The sequence below is a fragment of the Dromiciops gliroides genome, chromosome 6, assembly GCF_019393635.1.
Source record: "Dromiciops gliroides isolate mDroGli1 chromosome 6, mDroGli1.pri, whole genome shotgun sequence".
In the NCBI taxonomy this organism is placed as follows: Eukaryota; Metazoa; Chordata; class Mammalia; order Microbiotheria; family Microbiotheriidae; genus Dromiciops; species Dromiciops gliroides.
Window position 1 is genome coordinate 26,787,634 of NC_057866.1, and position 6,160 is coordinate 26,793,793.

General features: G+C 46.6%; 1 protein-coding gene across 1 annotated transcript in view; it reads right to left on the reverse strand.

The window, feature by feature from the left end:
* The window catches only part of EXT2 (exostosin glycosyltransferase 2), a 169,843-nt gene extending 166,864 nt beyond the window's left edge, over positions 1–2,979 (reverse strand). The window contains exon 1 of the mRNA XM_043972175.1: positions 2,784–2,979. The gene's annotated coding sequence lies outside the window, so the exon portion shown is untranslated. The remainder of the gene's footprint in view (positions 1–2,783) is intronic.
* Between the last annotated feature and the right edge of the window lie 3,181 nt (positions 2,980–6,160).

A 6,160-nucleotide genomic window follows, 5' to 3' on the forward strand; every position in this document is an offset into this window, starting at 1 on the left:
TCATGCCATTTTTTCTTAGTCCAGTGTTTCAAATCACAGCATTGCCTTCCTCTAGCTCCCTATAAAAGAGTCAGCAGGACCCTATGCCCAAGTGTAAGGACAATGTTACCACAAAGTCACAAGCAAAAGCATGAAAAGTCAGGGGGATAGTTCTGTATTTGATATAAGAACATGATCATTAGAAATACATTCTTTTGGGTCCACAATATAAAATACTGGTTTTCAAATTAAAACCTGAATCTTCCTAAGATTGAGGGGATTAAACAAGAACATAAATAAAGGGCAAAACAATACTTCTAATCTGAAAATAGGCAGGAAATACCATTTCTGGGAAGACGGGAACCACCTTATAACACAAGAGCTCTTGCCAGCACTGACTTCGATAGTAAATAAACTTCACTTCATGCGGTCCTTGGAATGTCAAAGCAAGTTATAAATGAAAGATGTAAATCTAATCCTTTATAGCAGCACTTGGAATAGGAAAGACAGTAATCAGGCTTAGTTAGGGTAGAAGTCAAGTGAAGTGGGAAATGGTGAAAATTAAATCAATTATATATTTTAACAACCACAACATAAGGGCTAATGACTAATTACTATGTCTATATTGATGAACAATCTTTTTTAAGCTTTCATTAACCATCATTTTAGACAATTTACTTTAGGCTATCTGAAGTTCAGAGGCATTTTACTGGGAACAGGCTTATCATCAATAGAGATGACTTCTGGGTCACAGCAACACCTTGAAGATACTTCTAGTCCTAGCCATGTTATCTTGGGCAAGTCAATTCACCCCTGTAGACTTCAGGTTCCTCACCTGTAACATAACAGGGGATGATGTGAACAAGAGCTCACAATTATATAAGATTCTTTAAAATTTTGAAAGACTTTTGGATAGAGAGCTGGCCTCAAAAGCAGGAGGAGCCAAGGTCAACGAACACACCTGATATATACTGTCTATGTGACCCTGGGCAAGTCACTGAACTTCTCAATATTCTAGGCCCTGGCTTCTTAAACTATGGGTCCCAACCCCATATGGAATCATGTAACTGAATGTGAGGGTCAAGAAAAATTTGGCAGTAAATATTTGATTTGTATACCTACTTTATATACCTATATACCCAGGGTCACACAAAAATTTATTGGGCGAAAAGGGATCATGACTAGAAAAAGTTTAAGAAGCCCTGGCCGTGGGGCAGCTAGGTGGCGCAGTGGATAAAGCACTGGCCCTGGATTCAGGAGTAGCTGAGTTCAAATCTGGCCTCAGACACTTAACACTTACCTAGCTGTGTGACCCTGGGCAAGTCACTTAACCCCCACTGCCCTAAAAAAAAAAAAAAAAAAAAAAAGAAGCCCTGGCCGTAGGCTGGGAAAACCAATGGTTAATTGGTTAACTCACCCATCCTATCAGTGGGTGACAAAGCCAGGCCTCAAACTTCAGTGTTCTGACTGCAAATCCAGTATGCTGTCTCAGTCTCAGCTTTCAAATACTGACTCTATAACCTCCCTGAGATGAAAACCACCCAGTTAAATTGCTTTTAAAAATTGAAATCGGGATCTGCATATGATTAAACCAGGAACCCTCTCACTCCAATAAAAGTAAAACTTAGAATTCAGAACTCAGAAGTGCAGATTTCAGGAAGTCCTCAGCAATCTCTAATCCAACCTCTTTTTCCCCATGGAATAATGGAGACCCAAAATAATGAAATTATTTCCCCAGTCTCTCTCCTAAACTAAAGTCCTACATCACCAACTGCTTTTTGAACCTCTCCAAATAGATGTCCTTTAGGCATCTCAGACATAACATGACCAAAAGAGAAAGACATAAGCCGTCCCTCCCCATAAACCCTTCTTCTGCCTTCTGAATTTCCCAGGTCTTGTTTCTGCCTTCACAGGATCTCACACGTAGGTCCCCTGTTCTCCACTCTCACAGCCCCTTAACTAGTTCAGGCCTTGACCACCTCCAAATAGCAGCCAAAGTATTTTTCCCAAAGGGGAGATCTGCAGAGGCCGCAGCCTTGCTCAATAAGCTCAGGTGGCTCCCTATTATCTGCAGGATCAAATACGAGGTCTTCTGTTTGGCATGCCACCCCATGTGCGAGGCACTCAAGATGAAACAAGCACCCAGATGAGAGGTGTATGAGCCACCCTGAACCCCACAAGGATGGCAGGAAGGGGAAGGTCAAAGTGGGTGGGGGAGGGGTGGCTGAGAAGGGAATCTTACTAAATCCCCTGGCAGGGTGAGAGTTTGGGGAATGATGGAGATGAGATCAAAGGAAACAAGTTTGGGGCGAGCTGATGGGAAAGAGGAAGGGAAGACCAGGAGAAGAGGGGTGCACTTTAAAGGGGGTGGTGGGCCTTTCCAAATAACCAGATTCAGTCCCCTCCCAAAACCACCCGGGGAGGTGGGAGGGGGCCCAGGTTCTTCTTCCTCTCCCACTGACCTTCTGACAGCTCCCTTCCCCCATCTTTTGGGGGGCGTGTGCCCTGAAGCCCCAGCTCGGCTGAGGTGTTGGGACATAATCCCTCATAGCTCTTCCCACCTTTCTGCTGGAGGTGGGCGTGGGGATGGGGGGCTGGTGCTTGACACTCCTCCCTTCTCCATTCTCCTGGGGGGTAGGGGGCACGTCGCTCCCCACGCCCCTTTCCCTTTGGGAGAGGCACACTCCCATGGCTGGGGGGGGGGCACTGCCGCTGATCCCCCTCCCACACTGAGGGCACACTATCCCCCACCCTCCCACTTTGGGGGTCACACCGCCTATGCCCCGCCCCAGCCCCGGCCTCACCTCCGCCTCAGGCCCCGCGCGGCGCCCCCGGGCTCCGTTACCGCCTCATGCCCCGGTCAGGGACGAGAGGCCGAGGATGGGGGGCTCCGGGCCGGGGTCGCCTCCAGTTCCGGGCCGGGTGAGGAAGGGAGGCCGGCGGCAGCAGACACACTCGGAGGCCGGCCCAGCCCCCTGACACTGACAGGCTGCGCGCGGTGCGCGGCGCACTGCGCATGCGGGAGCAAAGTCCGAGCGGAGCCTACGGCCTGGGCGGGCTGCCGCCCTCTGGCGGCCTGGAGGTGCCGGCGCGGGCTCCGCCGACCGAAAAGCGAGGTCAGCCCCCTCCTAGAAGAGGTGCAGCCCAATCTACGAAGGCAAACCCTGGAACGACCTGCGCAAGCGCGAAAATAAGCCTCCGCTCTACCAGCGTGTCGGTGATCTCTTTGCCAATAGACCCGGGTGATAAGGTTAGGGTTAGAGCCAAGACGGAGGCATCTTCGCGGGAGGTATGAGGTTGGGACCGAGGTCTGGACTTGGACTCAAGACCTCTGGGTTCCAATATGCCACTAACTATCTTTGTGGCCTCGGATAAGGCACCATCCCCTTCTGAAACTCGGTTTCCTCATCTGTAAAATGGGGTCATAAGGAAGGAATCTGAGATCATCTACTTCAACTCCTTTTTTTCAAATGAGGGGACCAAGACTCAGAGAGGCTAAAACTTACCCAGGGTCACCCGAACTCGAACACAGGTCCTCTCAATCCAAGTCGGGTCTTTTTCCACTGTCCAGGGATGTTATCACGGTGCCCCTGCCACAGGGGATCGGGAGGATCAAATGAGATCATCTTTATTCCAACCCTTCATCTGAGGCACGAATTGTGTGGCCACAGTTGAGACACAACCTCTCAGCTTCATTTTCCCCATATGTAAAACTGGGACAGTCCTGAAATAGTATGATGGGATAACGCCAAGCAGAAAGGCCATGGAGGTGGTAAGACCTGGACTCCTTCCCTCCTCTGACTCCTTGTGTGACCAGGGGCAAATCTTGTAACCTCCCTGAATCTGCTTCTTCCCTTATAAAACGGAGATAATGCCTGGAGGAGGACCTCCGAATCAGACTGGTGTAAAGCTCAAATGAGATCATGCTTATAAAGTGCTTCGCAAACTCATCAGTGTTTGTTAGGAAATAATACCTCTGACCTCCCTCAGATTCCTGAAGCCCTGGCTTCCTTCAAGTAGCTAGTCCAGCACAGCTTCTACAAAAAGCCTTTGCTAATCAACTCAACTGTTAAAGTAACTACCTTGCATTTATGTTGTATCTATTTTGAATGCAACATCTCCACCCACTCAGATTGGACAGCGCCCTGAAGGACAGCCCTGAGATTCTGCCTACTGTGTGATGTATCTAAAGGAGCATAACTCCCAAGTGATTGAGAGAACCTTGAGCCTCAACTTCAGACTACCATGAGCAGAATAAGGATCTCTTCAGAAATGTTCGAGACAGGTGATGGAGGCAAGCTTATACTCCCCCCCTTCTTAGTAGTATTTTAATTTTTTCCCAATTACGTGTACCTATTGTTTTCAGTATTCATTTTTGTAAGATTTTGAGTTCCAAATTTTCCTCCCTCCCTCCTCTTCCCCCTCCCTAAGATATCAAGCAATCTGATATAGGTTATACATGTACAATCGTGTTAAGCATATTTTCACATTAGTTATGTTGTGAAAGAAAAATCATAACAAAAGGGAAAAACCATGAAAAAGTAAAACAAAAAAAGTGAAAATAGTATGCTTCAATTTGCATTCAAACTCCAAATTTCATTTTCTGGATGGGGAGAGCATTTTCCATCATGAATCTTTTGGCATTGTCTTGGATCACTGCATTGCTGAGAAGAGCTAAGTCTATCACAGTTGATCCATCACACAATGTTGTTACTTTGTACAATGTTCTGCTCACTTTACTCAGCATCAGTTCATGTAAGTCCTTCCAGCTTTTTCTGAAATCCACCTGCTCATCATTTCTAACAGCACAATAGTATTTCATCACATTCATATAACACAACTTGTTCAGCCATTCCCCAATTGATGGGTATCCCCTCAATTTCCAGTTCTTTGCTACCACAAAAAAAAAAAAAAGAGCTGGGAACTTTATACTTTTAAAAGATGAAGAATACACCTTTCTGGAGTCAAAGACACATGCGAAACCCACCTCCAACATGTCCCTTGCCTTCCAGTATCTAAAAACCCTGGAAAATGCTGAGAGAATTAGCCCAGGTAAGGCCACTCTCTTTCTTTTGAAATCATATCCCTGTTCCTCTGAGCTATCAAACTTTGCCAATTTCTATTCATCGCTTACTTTGATAAAGCTATATATGATATTCTTTTGAGTAATCAGTGTCTAATGGGAAGGAGCTAAGCAGGACAGAATAAGTATTACCTTTCCCTTGATAGCTACCAGAGAAAATGGTATTTAACTTAGGCCCTACCAAAGCATTGTACCCGGAGACTATCAATTTTTGAGATATGGTAAATAGATATGATTCTAGTGCGATGCCCTTCCTATAAATCGTCAAGGGAAGGATCAAGGACCCAGCCACCACCTTCTTCCTGCTTCCCACACAGGTGGCAGTTTTCCTTGAAGAGAGGTGGGCCAGGGGCAGCTAGGTGGCGCAGTAGATAGAGCACCAGCCCTGGAGTCAGGAGAACCTGAGTTCAGATCCGGCCTCAGACACTTGACACTTACTGGCTGTGTGACCCTGGGCAAATCACTTGGCCCTCATTGCCCTGAAAAAAAAAAAGAAAAAGAAAGAGGAGAGTTGGGCCAGATCCCAGATCAGATTTCTATCCATGCCACATACCAGCCAAGCTGTCTTAATATTTACACCACCCAACATGGTTATACTTACATTTTACTTTCAAAAAATGTCAAAGGCATTGTCTCCTGGAGTGGGCCAAGAGGAAATCTGTCTTAGTAGTCAGAAAGCTGATCTCAAATTATTATATAGGGTGGCTGGGGGTGGGGCAGAGGAGGGACACAGGAGGGAATTTGGGGAAAAACAAAAGACATCAATAAAAATGGATTTGAAAGCCTCAGATCTCCTTGGCTGTAGCCCTGGACAAAGTGCTCTGGATGACTCTCTAAGTTACACAGAAGGCCCTGGCCGGCACTAATAGAGTTCCTGACACAGGGCCTCAGTGACATCACTGATCCAGTTCCAATCCCAGGACTAATCGATGGCCCTGAAATCAAGAGGACCTGAGTTCAAATCTCACTTCAGACACTAGCTGTGTAATCCTGGGCAAGTCACTTAACCCCAATTGCCTTAAACATCTGGGGCCATCTCCATTTGTCTTGATATATACATCTTGCCACTAGACCCAGATGGCTCCAGAGGAGACAGTG